This window comes from Erpetoichthys calabaricus, chromosome 13, assembly GCF_900747795.2.
Source record: "Erpetoichthys calabaricus chromosome 13, fErpCal1.3, whole genome shotgun sequence".
Taxonomy (NCBI): Eukaryota; Metazoa; Chordata; class Cladistia; order Polypteriformes; family Polypteridae; genus Erpetoichthys; species Erpetoichthys calabaricus.
In genome coordinates, this window is record NC_041406.2 from 132,286,732 (window position 1) to 132,311,131 (window position 24,400).

A 24,400-nucleotide genomic window follows, 5' to 3' on the forward strand; every position below is an offset into this window, starting at 1 on the left:
GTATTTCAGTCTGGTTTTAAAACACACCATAGCACACAGTCTGGACTGCTAAAGGTTTTAAAGGATCTCTCTTTTAATAAGTGATTCTGGGGATACCACTGTCTTATTGCTGTTAGATCTGACTGCAGCATTTAATACAGCTGTACATGCTGCCCTAAGGATCCATTTTTAAAGAAACACTATTTCCTTCCATTGCTACGCAGATGATACACAGATAAATAGTATTTTCCACTGAAACAGATCAAAACTAATTCTCTCAAATCTTTACTGGAATATCACTAGATTTCACTAATGAGCTTCTCTCTCACTCTGTCTTGGGGGCGGAAAACTATAATCTTTTTGTCTTTTTGGAACAGAAAGATGAGATCCAGTCTACCAAGCCAAATCTGTATGCCAATAGCCATCACTTCAAGAAGGAAACTAACACCTAAACACTTGTACCAGAAAGAGTAATGCTATTCTCTATTAACTTGCAGATGACACAGAAAAGGGCACAACTGAGGAAAGCACTACACACCACAAAGGATCACACAGAAAGGAGATACAGAGAGCACTCCGATGCAAGAACCCTCCACTTGAACTCAAAAGGAGCAGCAACTAAGCAACAAGTCTGCAAAACATCAAATATCACCTTTAAAGACTTGGTATCATAAAGATCTCTAAATAGCAAATAAATAGCCAGCCTCTCTATGTTATATGTTAGTCTAGTCTCTCTGCGTCCTACCTTATATGTCAATATACACATGCCATTATCATATTTCCATAATCATTGTGTTTATCAATAAATAGTATTATTCTGTTTCTTAAAATAAGTGTGCTTCAGTTACCTTGATATAACTCTAAAGGCCAGAGACCCACCTCCTACAACAGAAGGAAAAGTTAAAATTCACTTTTCATTCCTACATTACAGACACCAAGTAGCATTAAATGTAAAACCTTATAAAAAAATGAAAAAGAAACTATTTTTTATCAAAAGGCTGGAATAAAAAATACTTAAAATAAATTATATGTGAAACTGGAAATTTTAACAATGTATTACAATTTACATTTAGTTGAAGTAGAGGAGTCAGAGTCAAGTTAATATGTAAAACGCTCATTTCTTTACAGAGTGTTCAAAATGTATTATTGGTTTTCACTCTGTGTTCCTTTTGCTTCTAGCAGGCTAGGTGTCTGCAACAAAACATCCAGGTTTCCTTCTAGATTTGCCTGGATTTATGATTATTTCCAGCATATAAACAATTAGCATAGGTGTAATGAGCAATTTGGAACCACAAACATACTAAACTAAGAACTACTCAAAACTAGTTTTAATTGTTATTTAGCAGAGATAAAGCTTTGAAATGAGTTGACAAGTTGGCATAGTGCCTAACATGGCAGCTTCACTGTCCCGGGTGCATAATGTGCCTTGGGATAGGAAGGCTCACTATCCAGCAGATAGTGCTGGGCAGTATATCGGTTCTCACCGAAAACCGTTTTTTATTTTTGTTATGATATGGATTTGTTATACCGCAACACCGGTTTAAATTGCCTAAAAGACGTTTGGAACGTGACGCAGTGGGAAACTGTTCACGTGGGGACCTTTTTCACTGCTACACCGCTAATCACAGCAGTGTTGCACGGGGGCTATTTTTCACTGCTACACTGCTAAATAGGTAGTGGTAGTGTAGGTATTGCACTCTGAAAATGGACAGAGATCATTCCGAAACTGAAACTGTAGCAGACGATAAAGTTGAACATGATGACACACAATAACTTTTGCCGAAAAAAAAGGAGTCGCGTCCGTTATCTGGAGATGCTTTGGTTTTAAAAGGTCACATGTGGACCATTATGTTCAAATGTGTAAATACTGTTTCAATACTACTGGATAATACTGCAAGCCAAGTTGTACTTGTTTTATTTGTTTTCAATACAGTGTAATGTACCTGGGTACTGTGTAATAGTGTGACGACATGTTGACTTTATTCTCAACATTTCTACTTTATTCTCGCCGTTTATGTCAAGATTAAAGTCAACATGTTGACTTTATTCTCGTAATTTGCCATTAAAGTAGAACATCGTAAAATGAATATTTAATTTACTAGATTTTCTCAAACCCTGTCATAAGTTATATAGCACATTAAATGCTTGGTGTTAAGTGTTCCCCGAGCCATGTTAAATCGAGTACGTTTGTACTGAGGAGGCACCCGCAGCGATCGCCGCACAGAATACATTCACTTCATGATATTCCTGCTCTCAGAACATTTAGAATGCTAAGATAAATACTTGATATCATTTTCATGATGAAATGCATTAAAGCATGTATTAATCATGGAGGTTACACTGCTGCCTCACAGCAAAGGGGTCCTGGGTGTTCCCTGCTTTGAATTTGCATTTGTTTCTGGTGGGTTTACTCGGCGTGCTTCAGTTTCCTTTCAAAGTCATGTAGGATGTGGGATTTTGTTATGCTATATTGACCCTGCTAGTGTATGTGTTGCTCGTATTCACCCTGCGATGTGCTGGCGCCCCATTCAGGATTTGCTCCTGCCTCACACACAATGTTTGCTGGGATGGGCGCAACCCTGAACAGATGGCATAATTAAACATGTATAGCGAAGATATTTTTAAAGTTCTGAACACTCCGTGGGCTAAATTTATAACTAGTTTCAATTTCACAAAGACATTTATCGTGTGGTGATTGGTTATGTGGAGAAAGTAAAAGGAAGGATAGGAACTGGGGTTTTGGTACGTCAGGCTGACAGCACGCGTGCAATAAAGAAAGTCCGCTCAGAAGAACATGCACTGAATTCTGTGTTTGTGTCTCCGACCACCAGATCACAAACCCAACATTTACACAATATTTAAGTTAAACCTGTGTGATACCCATTCATACATCCAGTTTTTTGGAGCCTCGTCACACCTGCCATAAAGGTCTCTACACTGAACGTACACCTGGGGACCCCTTACTGCCAGGGAGCAGCACTACCGCCTCACTACCGTGCTTGTTTAATACCTGCTTTAATGCATTTCATCATGAAAATTATATCAATTATTTATCTTAGCATTCTAAATTTTTAGAGAGCAGGAATACCATGAAATGAATGGATTCTGTGCAGTGATTGCAGCCTCCTCTTAGTGTGGAAGAAGTCAGTTTAAGAAGCATAGTGATTAACAACTGGGTCAGGGAACACAACACAAAGCATTTAATGTGCTGCATTAACTTATGACGGGGTTTGAGAAAATTGAGTAAATTAAACATTGATTTTAGGATGAAGTTTAGTTTATGACATTCTACTTTAATTATGAAGTAAACTATGAGAATAAAGTGGAAATGTCGACTTTAATCTTGACATAAGCGTCAAAATTAAAGTGGAAATGTCGAGAATAAAGTCAGCATGTCGACTTTATTCTTGACATATACCGGTAGTTTGTTTTTTTTCTTCCCTGTGTATTTTTTTTTTCTTCACCGTGGCCCTAATACACTTCCGTAGGGCTATACCACAAATAGCATTATGCAGTAAATGCAAGTTGCAGTTTTATTTTTAATGTATATAGCTTAGCTTGAAGCAAGGTCCATATTAATGCAGTTTGCCTAAATGATGGTACAGTTGGTAAAGATGTCATCAAAAAGTTGCACTTGTTTTATTTTAATTTGGTGAATACTGTGTAATGCACCTGGGCTTGAAGTCTTGAAGTAATAGTGCAGCTATCAGTAATAATTTATTAGTTTAAATATAATGCAGTTTATTGATGGTAAAGTTGTTGAAAAAGTCACTTTATCGTGTCAGTGGACAGAGATGGTTAACATTAACAAAGTGTAGTTGGTTCACAAAAAATATTTACTATTTATTACTTTTCAAAGACATGTTCAGTGCAATACAACTTTTGACAAGCACCTCTGGATATTTTACTGAGTCTAAATGCCTCTTTGGATGGTTGAAAATATGTTGTCAAAATCATAGTTTAAGTTTTTGCAAAATTTGTTCAATAAAAAGGTTCTATATTTTGACTGCAACTGTCATGCAATGTGATTTCTTCCCTTCCTCTTTCATCAATTAAGCAACTGCTGTTTACTGGGAACAGGCTTTTATTTAAAAATAGGCATTTTTCCATACATTATGAGTGTGCCCCTCAACTGCTTTGTGGCAATGCTGTCAGGATAGGCTACAACTCTCTTCAACCTGGTATGTCAAAAAGAGATTCCCAAGCAAAAGACTATCCACATTGAGGTCAATTAGTACACTTCACATTTCATCTAAAAGTACCTCAGTTCTCATTTTTGGCTCATAACGGATTTTTTTTTTTATTATAAAAATTAATATTGCAATTAATCTAAACCTGAAATGAGTATTTACAGATACTGAATGTAGCATGAATGTACACTACATGCACAAAATTAATTTGTCAAACAGATTTTTCCTAATAGTCCAAATTGAACAACAACAGCACACAATATCTGCGCTATTTCACATTGTTCTCAATTCAGGGCGACTTTGCATACCTCAGTTCAAAGAAAGGAAGAGAAAATTGCAGACAAATGAAAAACTGTAGTTGATGCTTTCAGAGCATACGGTGGAGTGGTGGCTCCGAGGTTAAGGATCTGCGCTGGTATCTGGAAGGTTGCCGGTTCAAGGTTCCCCGTTACTGCCAAAAGAGACCCTGTTCTGCTGGGCCCTTGAGCAAGGCCTTTAACCTGCAATTGCTCCAGTTGTGCCATACAATGGCTGACCCTGTGCTCTGACCCCAAGAGATACACGAAAACTAACAAATTAATAATACAAGAAATAGTATAAGGTGAAATAAAGAACAAAAAAATATATATGGATGTAGAAACCTGAGGACAGAAGAAGAGAGATCTATATTTTTTACATGTAAAACAGTAGATTTATAACTTCAAAGTATCATGGAATAGATTTAATTAATAATAATTTGTCGGCATCACTGTCTTGAAGAAAATACACACTCAAGGTGTTCCATTTCCATCAGAAAAAAACACACCAATTGAAACTGACAAGCACTGTCAAAGTAACTTTATTACCATCTCAGCCGCATAAAAGTATACAGAGTGATGAAATGATAAAGCTCTGGGCATACAGTATGTAAATTGGGCACTCCGCCAACACAATAAACTAGGACTCTCTTCTCCAGCAGGCATGATCACCTGTATTTAATTTATAATGATTTCCAATTTACCACTCACACAAACTAATATAAACTATGACAAGGATAATGTTTCAGTTGAAATTGCACACCACTTTTAGCTATAGCAGTAGTTCCCTGCCTTTTCAATGCCCTGTAATGCATTTGAATTGAAGACCATACATTAATTTTGCCAAAACTGAATGTAATTAAATGACCAACCAGCATCAAAAGGTAGAGTAAGAGGTGTCAACAGTTTCACCCAGTGCTACAGATAAGGAGTTGATAAGGCAGGGGATCCACTGTCTCACTAAACATGTGTAAGCTGGAGATGTAAATGATGATTTCATTCTGTTCCGAGTCAACAAATTGCTGGAAAGGGCAGGTGTAATAGAAGAAACAACAAGAGAAGAATTTTCAGCTGTTACGGTTAACATCCATAGAACGAATTCAACAGCTAATGGTCCGAACAGCTGCAGCATACAATTATGTAGCTCATCAACTGAAGCCTTGATACCCCAACATTCCCCTAAATATGGTTAATAAATACCTGCAGATAGGGTGATAGTACCTGCTATTGCTAAACTTCATGATATATCAGTCAGGACAATCAGAAGAAAAATGGAATAGTATGATATAAGGCAAGCATAATACACTATTTTGACAACTTAACAGAGTAAACTTTTTCAGAGATACCTAAAACATACCTGCCACAGGTTTAGTTGACCACTCCAAATTGATGAAATTTATGCTTGCTGGTAGAACACAGAAATGTTTAGAAGTGGAATGCCTCTTACCCCAACTGTTGACACCGACGAGTCATTTGATTACATTCAGTTTTGGCATGATTAAAGCATAGTCTTTAGTGAAATGCGGCAAAGTGTAGTTTGAGAAACAAACATTTTACAAGTCTTCAGTTGTCTTCTTCACTAAATACACACCAAATACCAGTGTCATCTCCAACAGGGAAAAGCCAACTCCAGGAAACTGAACATAATACACCTTTCCAGTCATCTTCTGTACAATGTCTGTATTATTTTCCAATTTTAACCTTTACTTCCTTCAAACTCTGCCTCTAAGGCCAGCATCCCAGTATCGTCTTTTCCCTGTTGTATATGCAGATTAGTTTCAGAGCACTGGCTGCTCCAGTAACTGAGCTAGATTTTGTCAGATCTTTCTTTCTGGAACAGGAAAAACCTGATCCCGCTGCAAAATGCAGTATTAGTGAAATATGTGCATCTCTGGCCAAACAGATCATAGAATTCTAAAAATGTACTATAGAAATACAGGTATGGCTAAATTCAGGTTTTCTGGAACAAAATTAACCCAATTTCAGTGAACATAGACCTACTTTAACCAGATTTCACACTAATCCTGCTTTCTGGAGCAGATCCCTGATTGGTCACCCTTCACAGAAGAAAACCACATTTCAATAAAGTGAGCACGGGGGAGTTGCTTTCCTTTCCACTTATATTGCTTACCTCCATAAAATTAAACTGCGTCTTGGAAGTTTGAGTGCAGTATACTTAAGCAAAATGCAAATAATTTACTGGTAGCTACAGTTCTGAGATAAAGCTCTTGGCTGAAGGCCAATGTGCACATGCCTAATGCATTTGAACATCTACATCAAATTCGTTGTCAGTCATTTTAGGATGGACAGATAATTTCATACATGATGTGGGAGTGTAGATGAAGGTTATTAAATGAAAACATAGTAGTGTAGACATAACCTTGGACATGGTAGCACAGAACACATACCCAGGCTAAGACATGCACAAAACCCAGAAAAATAAGTTTACTGGTCCACCATGTTCCACTCTTATTAAACAAACCAAACTGGATTCATTCATAAATGATCTGAAATGTATAATTACGATTATACTGTACAGTCGGCATTTCAGCTGCAATGCCATTTTAAGACTCTTGCACATAATACTTTGTTTAAATTTTCTGAATTTAAAAAAGGATGCAATTTAATAATTTAAAAGTAAAATAATGTCTCACATACACAAATAAACAGTGACGAATGTAATGCTGTTTAACTAAATGTACTTGATTTTCCTTCTGTGCTACAGTATCTTCCTATAACTAAAGTAATCACTTGGATTAAACTGGAATTCACAACCATTTCCATATACGTTCTGAGCATTTTATTTTAAATTGAGAATGCATGTTCATTATGCGGCACGGTGGCGCAGTGGGTAGCGCTGCTGCCTCGCAGTTGGGAGATCTGGGGACCTGGGTTCGCTTCCCGGGTCCGCCCTGCGTGGAGTTTGCATGTTCTCCCCGTGTCTGCGTGGGTTTCCTCCGGGCGCTCCGGTTTCCTCCCACAGTCCAAAGACATGCAGGTTAGGTGGATTGGCGATTCTAAATTGGCCCTAGTGTGTGATTGGTGTGTGGGTGTGTTTGTGTGTGTCCTGCGGTGGGTTGGCACCCTGCCCAGGATTGGTTCCCTGCCTTGTGCCCTGTGTTGGCTGGGATTGGCTCCAGCAGACCCCCGTGACCCTGTGTTCGGATTCAGCGGGTTGGAAAATGGATGGATGGATGTTCATTATTGTTTATTACATTTGGAAAAATTATTTTCTGTAGTTATGGCTTGAACATCCATTTTTGATGCCTTTACTATTATTTTAAGCCTTCTTGTTTATTGAGCAATAAAGTGCATCACATCAGTGATAAAACCCTACAACAAACAGAATTTACTTTATGTGTTACTTGGTTTTCTTGTTGTCCTTGCCACAGTTTTATGCAAATGTTAAACTTTTTAAAGATAACTTAAAAACATAAGACTAAAAATTACATACTCTCAACTTTATTTGCAAATTTTAAAAATAATCTACCACACTCTCCAAACTTTTCAATTAATTTTTTCATTTGTTTATCTATCTCAGGATCAGAGTCAGCTGGTGCCATTCCAACAGCACTGGGTCCAAGGATGGTGGGTTGGGTCTGGATTTGGCACCAATCCATTGCAAGGCATACACACAAATTGACTCATACCAGGTCAATTTAGAGTTAACAAGCTAACCTGAAACGTTAGTGGATATGGTGAGAAAGCTAATTATATGAAAAAAGAAAACCTTTCATGATGGAAAAAAACTCAGCTATGTGGAGAACACGCAAACTTTACACGGAACCCATTGAAACCAGGGCTTGCAAACTGTAAGGCTGCGATAAATATCTGCTCTACCATGCCACTTCCCATTTTTACACTTTTACTTAATTAATCCATACTTGCCAATTTCAGTTTTACCCTCTTCAAAATTTCTGCCTGGAATACCTGGACTCAAGTCTGCTGGTCCAATCCGTTAAAGTCACATCACTTCCCTGTGCTCAAGTGTAAGAAATATATACAGTATCTAAAGACTTATGCGCTGTTCTGAAATTGAAGTCTAAGAATACTCTTAAAACGTTTGAATTAAAGGCTACTACTAAAGTTGTCAGGCTGTAGATATTTGTTAAAACCACGTTGACAAAACTTGCAAACAACATCCCTTTACTTACTTGGAGTTTTACTAAGTGACTGCAGTTGAGGCCTTTATTTGTTTACATCCCGAGATTAAAACGTTGCGCGGACCTCACTTTCCCCGACCCCCCTTTTCTCCAGTAAAGCGTGTATCAGCATTGAAACGCATTCTATCATAATTTACACGAGTCTCGCATTTAAACGCTGGTATAATAAAAGTAATTAAAATTACCCGTCCCCCTCGCCAAAATGTTTCCTATGCAAACTGACTAGAACTGCAGAGGGGCGGGCTCGCCTCGCTTCCAGAAAACATTCCCTGCTTAAAATAATCACAGACAAAAATGGTACTCAGCTTTGTTTAATCCGGCGTGACAGACTTCTAAAAGGTAACGGTTTAGATTAATAGAGCGCAGATGAAGGTAATCTGTAATTCGATTAACGTACGTAGCTGTTGGACGCGCTAATTTTATAAAGCAATTTCTATATTTAAATCATAAAAATACTTTAAACGGTATATTACAGATTTCATAAAGACACTCAAAGACAATATGAATTGACCCGCTGTTAAAAGGCCCTGTACACGTTTCTTACAAAACATGAAGACCTACTATATTTCTCTACCCTCCAACGCACCAGATTTCAACCACAAAATCCTAGTAACGTCCTTCATTTAGCTTATAATGCTCCTGATCGACCAATATGCCTCGCTCAGCATTGCATAGGATGGGCCGTGAAACGAGTTCAAGATACTTCGTCCATCGCGGTAAAAAAAAAACACCAATTCGAGTAAGTCACACACAACAACAGCGTCGGCAGGAAGCACCTACTGAAAATCGTATCTTTTCACGGGATTTAAGCATGCAAGCGCCAAGTGAGTGCGCCTATTCCAGCAATTGCAATCAAACACATATTCTCTTAAGTCGTATAAAGCCTGCAAACCACAGCCATTTCTTGCGAAATGACAACATGCGACGCAACAAAGTCAGCAAAGGCACACAAACCGAACAGTCGAGTACCCACCGCTCGTCGACAATCTACAGGCTGCACAGGACTTCTGCTTCACTCCTGCAAAGTTGACACTTGAGCCACAGCGACACAAAACTGCCACCATGCCAGGTTAGTTGGGCGTGCTCACTCGAGTTGCTGATTGGCCATCCGACGGAGGCACGAAAAATGCCGTGACGTAACAAGGAGTAGTTTAACCTTTTATTGTCAGAGACGGGGACGAATCGGTCGAGCTGAGAATGGTCTTCGTAGAATTTTGTGTACACAAGTCCTGTTCTGCGGCCTATGCGGAAGAAAGTGGGTTGTCTCCCTGCATAACCGGACTGTGCGTCTCACAAAATGGATCAATGGGTAGACAGCAACAAACATTTTATGAACTTTGTTCTAATAACGTTGTAACCTGCCTAACACAAGTGAATTCCACCCACTTTTGCTGCTACATATACAAGTAATCTTTTAATTTCTTTCATTAAAATGCTATACGCACAGGACCAGAAAGATTATAAATGTTCTTTATCTATTAACATTACTGTATTGAGGGCTTGCTACAATATCGTAGTATTATGACGTTTTCAGACAAATGCCATTGTACAGTTGTGCTATTCAAGTCATGGTGTTTTCAAGTAAAAAATTTGATCCGCCCATCCATTACTGTAATTATCATAACTCTGTTGTCAAGGTCAGAATGTCCTGAATCTGTTCTGAAGGGTTGCCAGCTCCGTCTAGTTTGATGTTCCACCAAGTCATTTGGGTACTTAGAATTCCATAGCGCAACTATTTGTGGTCAGTGTGCCAACAACTTTTCAGGGTAAAACCACTTTGAGCTAGAATTGAATTTGCACTTACTCTCCAGTGTTGTGACAGCCTGAAAATAAAAATAATAGTGTGAAAAAATAGGTACCTAAAAACACTCAAGCCTTCAGTCAAGCTAAATCTGTTTACAATGTTTCTGATTAGTAGTATTTTATTGTTCATCACTATAGTTTGTATTTCTGAATTCTCAATTACTGTTAACATAACTAATGTGGATTAGCTGCCACCATCAAAATGCTGCTTAGTGTGTCTTACAGCCCATAGTAAGTTTCAGTTAATTTTGAAGATTTTTTAGGTGGTTCCAAAAACTAACCTGAGCATATCTTTTTGAGACAGACGCAAAACACTGGGTATCAAAAAATACAGAACATTCAATAAGAACAGATTTCATAATATCAGCTAAAGCAGGGGTGTGCAAAGCCATTCCTGGAGGGCAGCAGTGGCCGCGGGTTTTTATTCCAACCCAGTTGTTTAATTAGAAAACAATCCTTGCCAATAATTACATTTCATGGCTTTTTAGTGCTTTAACTCTGCTATGTCAAGTCATTCTCAAATCCTAGATTTTTTTTTCCATTCTAAAGATATCCAAATATTTTGAAGTGTAAAACGGATGGGTAATTCTCAATCCTTGACTTTTTTGTCTTCTCTTTCCTTCCAAGTATTTAATTAAACCAAATAGTGCACGATAAATACACACAGGTGTAAAGGGTAACAAGCAAAATGGATAACTGCTGGTTTCTTTTGTCATTTGCATCTTATTGCTAATAAGGAGCAATTGAAAACCAAGAATGCAGCTGTTTAAGACTTAAATAAGCAATAAGGGTTCAAAATCTTAACGAGGGAGATAACTAAAATGAAGCAGAAGTGTTTCTAGAGCAATTAGTGCTTCTTATTAAGCAATTGGGTTGGAACAAAAGCCTGCAGCCACTGCTGCCCTCCAGGAATGACTTTGCACATCCCTGAGCTAAAGTGTAAGTAGATCTGATTGCTGTATGAAGCAATTTGTTTGAAAACTTTCACCAGGAGCATCTCTGTTCATAGCTAGAGAGTTCTGGGTTCAGATCCCAGCCTGGGCACTGTTTGTGTTGAGTGTGAACACTGTGTCCTTGTGTGGATGGGGTTATGTTCCACATTTCAAAACAAAAGCTGAATTGGTGACTTTAGTTGGTTCTGTGTTGTATAAATGTACCTTGCAATTGCCTACCACCTGATGCTTTTTGAATGGTCTATGGTATTGGAATTTATATGTTTATATGTTTTGTGTCCTGCAGTCCATGCAGTTTAGGTTTTCCAGCCAACAATACAGAAAGCCTCACCTGCCAAAAATGCATAGTTAACTTAGAATTTGGTGGGGAATAGCAATTAGGCAAACCAAAAATTCAGTTTATTTGGACAATTCATCCATTTCTGATATGGCTTTAGTCTCGCCAGGTCCTACTGAAGTCAGTACACAATCAAACTCAGCAACACCAATTCAGCCACAGGGTGAGTGGGTAACAGTCAGGCAGGGTCCTAAGAAGTCATAATTTAGTTTCTCGGCACCCAGGTCAAACATTTGGGCCTAAAACATATTCTCAGCAGCACGTCTGTTGAAGCTGAAAGCAAAGTGCTCATAATTGGTGACTTCATAGCTCAGAATGTTAGAATTCCAAACTATGTTAATTCAGCAAAGTTAAATGCTTTCCAGGGGTAAAGGTATCCGACATAGAGGCTAAATTGGGACTTCTGGCCTACTAGATAGATAGATAGATAGATAGATAGATAGATAGATAGATAGATAGATAGATAGATAGATAGATAGATAGATAGATAGATAGTAAAGTATCTATCTATCAAGTGTCTACCTTATTTTTGCATGTTGGCACTAATAATATATACTAACACCAATCTGAGGTATTGGCCCCTTATGCATTAAGGGTTTTTTTGGCATTTATATGCCTAAATTACATACCAAAAAATAAATGGCTATTACTCTGCTTAGTTCTGATTTTGCTTTCTTCATAATCCCACTCAAAAGGCCGCACTTCAGTTTTATTTCCCATTTGTAATTGTGCTTGTTTCTGACTTCGGAGTTGGGATAGGTGATTCAGAGGTGAGTGCAATTAAAATCCGGATAAAAAAATATCACACACACAGTCAATTCCTTTGTTGGGGGCGGGATTATACTGTGAACAAGCCACTAGCTTTTTTTCTGTCTCATGACACAGCGATGTGAGCAGACTGATACTCAATGATATTCAATCGAAGTAGGGGGTCCTCACTTGAAACTTTGAAAGGCACAAGTACAGCCTAATAGTACTCACAGGCTTAGTAAACTAGTAAGAAGTAATAGTAACTAGTAATAGTAAGAACATGCATCACACAGCATCCAGGTATGGTAGTTGAATTCTTGACACTTGAATTGTAAGCCTACATGCCGCAATGCATCAAATTTATACTAAAAGCAGCACTTACAAGTCAAACGTAGTACCGAGTCCTTCATCAAATGTGTCATTCTTAATAGAGTCAAAACTATGAGCAGACTCTGGCTCAAGCTTTGTGCATAGCAATGCGTAAAAATGAGCTGTCACAGAAACCATTTATTTCTTGTCTTTTGAGTATAGCAATGACATTTAATATTAATGGCCAATCATAGGCAACTATACATCATTAGAATGGGCTGAAACTCAACTATCCAATGATAATGAGCCTTTCACTGTATATGGCTTGAAGTAGGTAAAATCTTTGATAAAAGCAGATTCACTGAATTGTGGCTCGCTGCTTGCCTTGGGGTATACTTGTGCAAATTGCATATTTTAATAATGAAAGAGAGCAGACAATATAGAAACTTAGGATTTATTTAAAACTAGTAAAATACCTGTGCTTCGCAGCCGCGAAATACTGGCTGAATATTTTAATTAAGAAAAAAGTAAAAATTTTTAAACTGAGGGAAAATATACAAAAAATTATTTGTTAAGGATCTCTTTGTATACCACATTGTCAGTTCAGGAGACTCGCATTTCCACTTCTGAGCTTGACAATAGTCACAGTGAACATCCATGGATCCAATGTGTACTGTTTTGTCAGACTCATAATGTATGTTTGGGTCGTACGCAAATCCACAATTGGCTTTTTTGAGCCAAACCTGTTGTTTTCGTATGAGCCGCTTTTCATTATTGGGATCGTATCAAGAAACAGAAGCTCTATTAACTTGTGGATTTGCCTCCATGTATTTAGCGACAGCGTCCCTATTAACTTGTGGATGTGCTTGCGAGTATTTAGCGACAGCGTCCCTATTAAGTTGTGGATGTGCTTGCAAGTATTTAGCGACAGCGTCCCTATTAAGTTGTGGATGTGCTTGCGAGTATTTAGCGAAAGCGTCCCTATTAACTTGTGGATGTGCTTGTGAGTATTTAGCGACAGCATCCCTGTTAACTTGTGGATGTGCTTGCGAGTATTTAGCCACAGCATCCCTATTAACTTGTGGATGTGCTTGCGAGTATTTAGCTACAGTGTCCCTATGAAGTTGTGGATGTGCTTGCGAGTATTTAGCCACAGCGTCCCCATGAACTTGTGGATTTGCTTGCGAGTATTTAGCCACAGCATCCCTATGAACTTGTGGATTTGCTTCTGAGTATATGGCCACAGTGTGTTTATTAACTTGTGGATTTTTCTGCGAGTATTTGGCGGCAGCTGCACGAAGTTGCTTCCGCAGGCAGTCAATTACGTGGGAGGCATGCTGATTTCCGCAGCAGCCGCACTTATGAATATGCTAAGCACAGTCCTTCACCCGCGAATATTTGCCTTATATGGGCAGGCACTCAATCACATGGGAGGCGTGATGATGCAAGACGCAACTTGTGGATGTGCTTGCGAGTATTTAGCCACAGCGTCCCTGTTAACTTGTGGATGTGCTTGCGAGTATTTAGCCACAGCGTCCCTATTAACTTGTGGATGTGCTTGCGAGTATTTAGTGACAGCGTCCCTATGAAGTTGTGGATGTGCTTGCGAGTATTTAGCCACAGCGTCCCTATGAACTTGTGGATTTGCTTGCAAGTATTTAGCCACAGTGTCCCTATGAACTTGTGGATTTGCTTCTGAGTATATGGCCACAGTGTGTTTATTAACTTGTGGATTTTTCTGCGAGTATTTGGCGGCAGCTGCACGAAGTTGCTTCCGCAGGCAGTCAATTACGTGGGAGGCGTGCTGATTTCCGCAGCAGCTGCACTTATGAATATGCTAAGCACAGTCCTTCACCCACGAATATTTACCTTCTATGGGCAGGCACTCAATCACGTGGGAGGCGTGATGATGCAAGACGCAAGACGCAACCGCCTCACACGGCGACCGAGCTGCCCGCTATGGCCGTATACAGTATACAAAAGTAGGTTCCAGTTATGACTGTTACGCATAGAATTTCAAAATGAAACCTGCCTAACTTTTGTAAGTAAGCTGTAAGGAATGAGCCTGCCAAATTTCAGCCTTCCACCTACACGGGAAGTTGGACAATTAGTGATGAGTGAGTGAGTCAGTGAGTGAGTCAGTGAGGGCTTTGCCTTTTATTAGTATAGATAAAACACTCTTGAGTTTGTAAAAATACTATTATTGCTTTTTGACTTGTGGGTTTACTGCAATGTACACAAACAACTTTGAAATAAGGCCATGTTCTGTGAGTGGGACACCTCGTGGATAAGTGGCTATAGAGGAACTTCATATCTTTATGCACCAAAGCTAAAAGAAAATTTTAGCTTTTAATTTTGTGTGGCCCATTACCAAGATTATATAGATATACCATTTATAGCAGATTTAATTCCTTCACTGCTGGTTTAGAAACCTGGTGTCCAAATAAAAGCATAGCTTCTGTGAATGATTGGAATGATTTTTGGAAAGGCGTGGATTTTTCAAGAGAGATGGTCCATACTGGCTGTAGCCTTGTAATCTTAATTCATAGGCGGTTGTTCATCCCACCTGTTGCTATCCTGTAGCTGTTACCCAGAGTGCCTGTTGTGGGGCATCTTATAAACATAGTCATGAAGCAAAAGTTAAATCACTTGATAACCAGGATCATCCATTAGGGGTACCTGTATTGGTATATTAACTCAAATTAAAACAAAAATATAACATCAGTATAAAAACATCCTTGCAGTTTAAAATGCTGCTTACTAAATATTTGCACTATTGGAAATAAAGCTACTTTGGTAAATTATATTAAGTACACAATCTGATTTGCATCTTCTCACAGAAATCTGGCTTAGTAAATCTGATACTATCCCCTTAGTCAAGGTCGAGGAGGTGGCCTTGGGATGTGTCAAACTGCACACCGCCTGTAAAAATCTGCATCCTTTAAGGCAGGGGTCCCCAACCCCTGGTCCGCGGCCCACTACCGGTCCGCAGCCGTCTGACAGCCGGGCTGCGAGAGAACTGCCAGCAACGGCGACTCACTCAGACTTTTCAGAGCGCTTGGCGGGCGGGGCTTTGCAGCGGCGCAGAGAGAGGAGAGAGACCGAGGTGACAGAGTATTACAACAAAGTATTTTTATGGTCCCGACAGTTTCCCCATATGACATGAGTCTATAGAAATCACGTTACTACGAAGTACATTCAACAGATGCTTTCATTACAACGAAGTGACCTTGAAATGCTTGAACGAATCATCCACAGAGCAGTTAGATCTGTGGTCACAGTTCAGTTGTGCACGTTTGCACAACGATCCCCAAACAGAAACATTGTAAAAAAATCTCTTTCTTCGAACTTTCCTCATACCGTTTTTTTTTTTTTTTTGCTGTTTTTGTTGTCTGTGGTTTTCATTGATTCCTTTTGCTTATTGCTTGTCAACATTTGAAAAACATCCATTGGAATTTAATTCATTGTCACCCTCCTATAGAAACGGCAGACACGAAAAAAAGATTGCAGTATTAATGTTTGTGATGAGCAATCTGTTGGAATGGCAAATGTAAAGCATATGTCTTTGTTATATGCAAAAAAAGAAGAAAAATCTCAGATTGCAAACGTATGCGAACTGCTTAATAACTTTAATAATAACAGAAATGTTATGTAAATTGTGTATAAAACTGACTCCCCCCATTCCAAACCCCAGACCGTTCCGTGGACCTTGCTTTCAAAAAGGTTGGGGACCACTGCTTTAAGGTACTCGTATTAAATATTAAAACAGATTCAAGCACAAACATAGTGCCAGTATACAGACCACCAGGGCCATATTCAACATTTATGACTTATGTTGATAGAGAATTTTAATAATACACATTGATGTGGAAGCTGACACTTTCAAATATTTTACTTACTTGTTAAACTTAGTAGGGTTTTGGCAGATTTCCAATGGCCCAACTATAGTCGTAACCACACATTAGACTCAATTATTACAAAATGTAAGTATTACACCTTGTGTAAGTGAAGTTATTTCTGATCACTACTTAATTACGTTTGACTTGGTTCTACCCTTACAAGTATGCATGCAGATTAAAACAACAGCAGTATGACATCTTGATTATAACTTTCCATCAAAATTTGTAGATATTTTGAGAAACATGAGCATAATTGTTGAAAACAATTTGGATCAGATAACAAATTATCTGAATTTCAAGGAGGTGTTGGGTAATGACTGACTCACTGACTGACTGTTGGATACAGTAGGTCCCATCAGAACAAAAGTGTTTAAACCTCATAGAAACTCACCCAGCTTTTAAATTAGAAAGTCAAAAACTGGAGAGAAGATGGAGAGCTACAAAGCTGGAGGTATTCCGACCTGCATATACAGTGAATGTTGTGACGGGCGGCCAGGTCCCATGCCCGGCCGGGACGCCCCTTCAACACTGGATCCAGGGGAGCAGCCATGGGATGCACTCTACGTCCCCCGGAACACGTGGTGGCAGCCCTCTTGGGCTACATCAGGGCCACAGGTGTGGGACTTCAGGACTCAGACCTGTTGGGCTCTGTGGCCACCACCCGGAGGAGTTGCATGGCTTAACGAGCCTCTGTGGGCTGGAATGCAGCCACACCCAGAAGTGCAGCCTAATTAGGCCAATTACCACCTGGAGCACTTCTGGGAGGGCTACAAAAAGAGCCTGCAGCTACTACTCAAGGGCCAGAGTCGGGTGGAGGAGGAGGAGGAGGAGGAGGAGGAGGAGGAGGAGGAGTGGTGGTGGTGGTGGTGGTGGTGGTGGTGGTGGTGGTGCCAAGGAGAGGAAAGTGCTTGTTGTACTGGTGTGACTAGTGCTGGGACTGTGTATTACCTGTGGGTCACGGGGAAGACGTGTGCCCACAGGGGAAGAAAATAAACTTTATTTTATTATACATGTGCCTCCGTGTCAATCTGTCAGGTCAGGCGCTATATAGTGTCCATATCACAGTGTTAAATAGAAAAAAAAAACTTGAACTAATAAATATCAACAGTAATAATGCCTATGTGCTGTTCATAACAGTGGCATACCTAACAAATTGTAATTCTGAACTACAATGCAAAATACCTACAGTACATACATCAGCAGTGCAGACCTTATGAACTTCTTTAATTAAGAATATAAGATCCTAGATTTCAGCATCACCTCTCAAACTTAATACTTAATTAGCAAACCCTGTCTTGTCTTGCGTACACAACTTTACTAATTTTAATCCGGTAACAGAACAGTAAGTCAAAACTTTAATTTTGAAAATGAAACCTGCTAAGTGTTCCTTAAATGCTAGCTAAACTAAACAAAAGCTAAAGAGGTGTTTTGGCAGCACCCATTCTGAGCATTACCAATCAATTCATCACTGAGTGGTGCAGTTCCCGATGAACTAAAAGTGTCAATTATCAAACCATTATTTAAAAAGCCAGAGCTAACCCCACATAGGTTTAATAATTACAGATCCATTTCAAAGTTATCCTTTTTCTCTAAACTAGCCGAAAAAGTAGTTGCAATGCAGCTTCAGTCTTACCTTGCTCATTGCAATTTATTTGAGAAATTCCAGTATGGCTTCCTCACTGGTCATAGTACAAAAACAACACTAACACATGTTGTAAATTACATTCTGATGTCTACTGAGAAGGTAAGGCTGAAACATTTATGGTATGTTGTTGGATTTAAGCGCATCATTTGATACCATTGACCATTCTATTTTATTACAGAGGCTGGAATATTACATCGAGTTCAAAGGCATTGTGCTTGCCTTTAGTTCATATTTATCAAATCGTTACCAGTACATACAGAAACATGCTGACGGTATTCTATCACTGTACTCAGAAGTTAGATATGGTGTTCCACGGGGCTCAGTACTGGTTCTTTTACCATTTCACTTTACATGCTTCCATTGGGAACTATCTTTAGAAAACACAAAATACATTTTCTATCATATACAGATGATACTAAATTAAACCTTTCTTTTAGACCCAATGACCTGTCTCCAATGCTGTTCTCAGTTAATTGTGTCAGTGAGTTAAAGGGAGTAAATGCAAAGAATTATAATTATTATTAGATGGATGAGAACTGCTTATCTCTGACTACAGAAAAAACAGAAATGTTAGTTATTGAAGGGAATGATGCACACCGCAACAACATTCGGTCTCTCTTCACTTCAGTTGGAATCACCATTAGTTTTACTGATTCCACATGCAATTTAGGTGCTATCTTTGAGACTTACATGTCATTTAAAACACACATTACAAAACTCTCCAAAGCATGTTTTTTCCATCTTAAAAGTGTTGGAAGATTAAGACATTTTCTAAATATGCAAGATACTGAGAAATTAATTCATGCATTTATTTCTAGTAGAATCGACTACAGGTACTGCAATGCATTATTCACTTGCTGTTCTAATTGTTCTTTATGCAGCTTTCAGTTAAATCAAAATGCTGCTGCAAGAATTATTACACAAACCAGAAAACACAAACACACAACTCCAGGTCTTAAGTCCTTATACTGGCTCCCAGTTAAGCTCAGGGCTGATTTCAAAATCCTCCTTTTAACTTATAAAGCCTTAAACAGCCAAGGCAGTTGTGAGTGGGAGGTGGAGCTTTTGCTTACTGGGTCGTGAAGCTGTGGCTTCAGCTGTGCCTGCTAATATAAGAGATGTCCCTTCAATCTCACCTTTTAAATACAGGCAGAAGACTTACTGCTTTAGTCTAGCATACACTGACTGGTGCTACAGCCTAGCTGTGCATGCTACATTTCTGTTTTTTAGTCTTAAATATCACAATATATTTAAACTGTAACCCTCCTCTATTCTGTTTGCATCCTTGGTTGGTTGGTTGGTAGGTAGGTAGATAGGTAGGTAGGTACTTTATTAATCCCCAAGGGGAAATTCACAGTTATCTTGATGTGGCACTTGGTGCCACTGCTGTATTGCCAGGTTGCTCACCTGCATATGGAAAAGTGATCTTGGATAAAGGAATGTTGGAATTATAGGATGGAAAATTTCTCTCATCAGATTGGACTGCTAGCACAGACTCCAATATAGCAAACCCAGGAGGAGGTAGGTGGCCAGTTGGTCAAAGTCTTCAGGACTGCGACTTTGTTTTTGGCTTTCTCTTTTATAGTTTTAATGTCCTCCTTTGTCCACTGGCCATAGTACATCAACTAAATAATGGATATATATTGTTGGTTTCCATTTTTATTTATTCACTTTCTACCTTGTTCTCTGTGTGTCTTATCAAATCTGTATTTATATGTGTATCAGTTCTGTATTTAGTATAATACAAATTTGCATTTTAACTGAGAACTGTTCACAGCACTCTGCATCTGCACACGATGAAGAATACAAAAATATACATAAATAAGTTTTATTGTATTGTAAGTTGTAGTGGCATTTTGAGATGATGTGTTTTGGAAAAAATGTCCCATTATATGCAAAATGCCAATACTTAAGTCATAACACTGATAGCTTGTATTAAAGTCTGGTTCCATGAGAGACACAATGTAATACTGGTGAAAAGAGTTTATGTGGATTTCTCTGACTTTATATAAACTGAAGGGAAACACAGACCTTGTGTGCAAAACATGAGTATCTTTTCATTATTCTCACAGGCAGCTTATCTTGCTTGTATGGTTACCACTACAAAGCAACAGATGCCAAACCAAAATATAATAATAATAATAATAATACATTTTATTTAACTCTACCCCTAACCCTAATTTCTAACACTCAAGGTCACCTTATAATGAAATTAAACTATTAAGAACAAAAAGGACGATAAAATCAAATAGCAAAAAGGTATAGAGGTAGTAGCAAACATGAAAGATAACAGGCATTAACAGTGTTAAATTCATAATTGGTATGCCAGTATGAAGAGACAAGTTTTAAGAGCAGTTTTAAAATGTGTTATTGAGTGTAGTTGATGGATATGAGAGGGAAGAGAATTCCAGAGTTGAGGAGCACTATGAGAGACGCTCGAGCTCCCATAGAACAGAGTTTGATGTGTGGTACAGAAAGTAGAGCTGCAGATGAGGATCTGAGGGAGTGTAAGTCTGTAGGAGATCAGTGAGGTAGATGGGAGCAAGGTCGTGGAGAGCTTTAAATGTTAAGAGCAGTATTTTGTATTGTATTCAGTAGTAAACAGGGAGTCAGTGAATTTGGGAGAGAATTGGTGTAATATGTTTAGTGGATTTAGAATTTAGGTTATTATCCTAGCAGCAGAATTTTTAATAAGTTGTAAGCAATGGATAAGTTTTGTGGGATGCCAGATAGAATAGCATTACGGTAATCTATATGTGAGGTGACTAGGGCATTAACCAATATTTCAGTACTGTGTTGCATAAGAACAGAACGAAGTCTCAAAATGTTTTGGAGATGTAAGAAGGCAGTCCAAGAAATATTACTTATATGGGAAGAAAAGGAGAGAGTACTGTCAAGAATGACAACCAGGCTCTTAACCTGGAAAGAGATGTTTGTGTTAATGTTGTTAATTAAAATGGAAGAATGGTTAACCTTAGCGAGTGTAGATTTAGAACCAAGGAGGAGCACCTCAGTTTTATTGCTATTTAATTGGAGAAAATTGTGAGTTATCCATGTCTTTATGAGACTTTATGTAGGAGACAAGAGACAAAGAGAGAGAGAGAGAGAGAAACAGAGTGCTGTGGTGTGGGAAACTATTACCTCAGTAAGATTTTCATGCAAAATAAAAGCCTGAACTTATATATAAGTATATAAGTATATATAGTGAACTTATATCCAAGCCTTTGTTGTGCTGGGAGTTAGGGAGCTGTATTGCCCCTTGGTGACCACACAGACATCAGCAACATCAGGAAAACCTAGAAGAAAACCTCTCCCACACTGAAAAAAATGGCATATCAGATTAAAATAAAAATATGTACATCCATCCATCCATCCATCCATCGGTTGTAAATAATAAAATTGTTTTTATTATTAAAATTGAATTATTATATTCTGAAACAACATGATATTTTTATGTAAAATGAATGAAACTTTTAAATTCTCTGTTAAATTAATTATGTTATGTTAAATAAACATGGCTCATGTCAATAAAGCAACTCCACGCAGGGAGAACCCAGGAAGCGAACCCAGGTCTCCTTACTGCGAGGCAGCAGTGATACCACTGCACCACCGTGACAGCTTTTGATAAAACATTAAAAGAGAACACAAGAAAAAATGCAAAATGGAGTAACGTTAGTCTGTGCGATTAGTATTTTAAATGAATATCTGAATATTTCTCGTTGTGTGTGTTTTTATTTTTTTAACTTTTATTTCACTAACCTTTTGCTCTTAACCAGCGACAATAGCTCAAACGAACAACCTGTTGCTTCTTTGAAAGTCACATGACTACCGCCAAGTTATCCAATCTCTGCTAATGATAAATCCGCTTGGTGCCTATTAATTTCCTCTGAGGACTAAATATAATTATTTTGACTTCTACCTAAATGACTGAAATTAGTATATTGCACATCCCTCAAGATTCAATAAATTAAGTATGATCGAGGTATGTTCAAAAGTGGAACATAAACAATACATGTAATATAAAGTAGATACATTCTTGTAAATGTAACAACCTGCCATTTCCCTTTTTTTCAGTACATAAGATAATGATGTTGCATTTACAAGGCATTATTATGACAACAAAGAGCATGCCACTTAATAGTAAAATAAAATTAAAAAATCCATATATATACAAGTAGGCAGTGTGGTGTAGTGATTAAGGCTTTGGACTTCAAACCCCAAGGTTGTGTATTCAAATCCCACTATTGACACTGTGTGACCATAAGCAAATCACTTGACCTGCCAGTTGGAAAACCAAAAAAATAAATGTAATCAGTTGTATCATAAATGTTGTCAGTCACCTTGGATAAAGTCATCAGCCAAATAAGTAAATATAAATGTAACATATACAGGTATTTAGTGGGTTTTACCTAGTGAGGTAACACTTCCAACAAGCATCACTCGCCCATAACTAAATCATATTGTAAGTTAAAAAGGAAAAATACTAAACATCAAGATAAAAATAATTCTTTCCCATAACAGCATACAAGAATGCTTGCTTCATCCAGCAATCAATTAGAATGAGCAGTTTGTTACTGCTGGTGTAATACAAATAAATACAGAAACAGGAAGATAACAGCTTATTTAATTATGCAGGGGATTTATTCTGTGCCTGCTTCTTGAATGTGATGTAAGAATTAACTTGATGTTAGGTTAGGTTAGGTTAGGTTAGGTTTCTTTATTTAGTCATGTTTACACAGGAAAACATGAAATTTGCCTTCTCAGTTGCATCTAATAACAAGTAACAGACAGAGTGAAATAAAACAGACAAATAGAAATAAGAAAGGCAAATAGAAATAAGAAAGACAAATAGAAATAAGAAATATGTACAACAGTTAGCAGTAAGGTTCAGGCAAGGATTTTTTTTACTTATGCATTTTACTGTGTAAAAGGTTCACGAATACAGGAATAAATGCAAAAACATAGTTGCTAGGAATTTGTGTTAGTGTTACAGCCATGCATGTAAAATGTGCTAGGACTGTGTCTATACCTTTCACCAGCCCTCTTTTTTGTGCTTTTCACTTTTCCCCACTCCCTTTTCCTTTTATTTGTTGATGATCTTTAGATATGAACTTTCAGGAGCAGTGCCTTAAGAAATCTCACGTCAGAGGTCATAAGTCTTTGCTTTGGCAATAGTTAGCTTAGTTGCTGTGCTTTTGGACCCTTTTTCTGTTTTTTGTCTCATGGATAAAGTTTGGAATGTTATGCTTTTGCCTTCTGAGACATCATATATTTTATAGAAATTTACTCCTTTTTGTAGTCAACATTTCCCTGGAATGTCCCTTCTCTTTGAGACCATTTAGTAATGGTTTGTGCCCATCTATTTGGGACATTTTGTATTAGGATTTTTCTGGTTCAGATTTTTGCTGTTGTGCCTTGGATTTTGGATCTGTATTTTAGCATTTATCAAATAATTATTTGTTTAATTATTTGTTAGTCTTAGCTTTCTGTTTAAAATTTATCTGCTGTAATGTTAATTTATTTAATTAGTATTGAGTTAGTAATCTTTATTAATAATATTATATTCTCTGTTAAAGTTGTTATTGAAGGTTTACGTTTTGTTTGATGTAATTTATTGTTTGAAATATACAGCACATGTTGAAGGCGCACTTAAACACAAATATAAAGGTACCTGTTGTTTTAGTTCATACTATATAATGACTAAAAAGGTCACATGAAAGACTTGGCACTTTGTTAGTTACCAATCCTTCCTCAGTAATCTTATCAGCCTCAGACAGAGATTATCTTGCACAATGAGAGAACAGAGCTGCGCTCTCTCTCCCCATTTATATATTTGGTACTAGTTTATCTGTAATATACATTAGCTTACTGAAGGCAATTAAGTTTTTAATATGTTCTTTACCTTTTGAAATCATCAATACATATTCATTACTGTTTACCCTGCAGTCATAAAACAAGCAAATTTAACAAGAACAAGAACATCAATAATAGTAGTCAGATGCAGGCGTAGGGCTTGAATCATTGCTGTACAGAAAAAAAAAACACAGAAAAACTAGTATGTAATATTAAAGATTAA

The 24,400-nt window shown here is 37.9% G+C and overlaps 1 protein-coding gene across 2 annotated transcripts in view; it reads right to left on the reverse strand.

Moving 5' to 3' along the window:
* pdp1 (pyruvate dehydrogenase phosphatase catalytic subunit 1) overlaps positions 1-9,742 on the reverse strand; it is a 49,179-nt gene extending 39,437 nt beyond the window's left edge. Inside the window, exon 1 of one of the 2 annotated variants that reach the window (XM_028817762.2) lies at positions 9,602-9,742. The gene's annotated coding sequence lies outside the window, so the exon portion shown is untranslated. The remainder of the gene's footprint in view (positions 1-9,601) is intronic. The other variant, XM_028817761.2, reaches the window with a different exon arrangement.
* Positions 9,743-24,400: the final 14,658 nt, after the last annotated feature.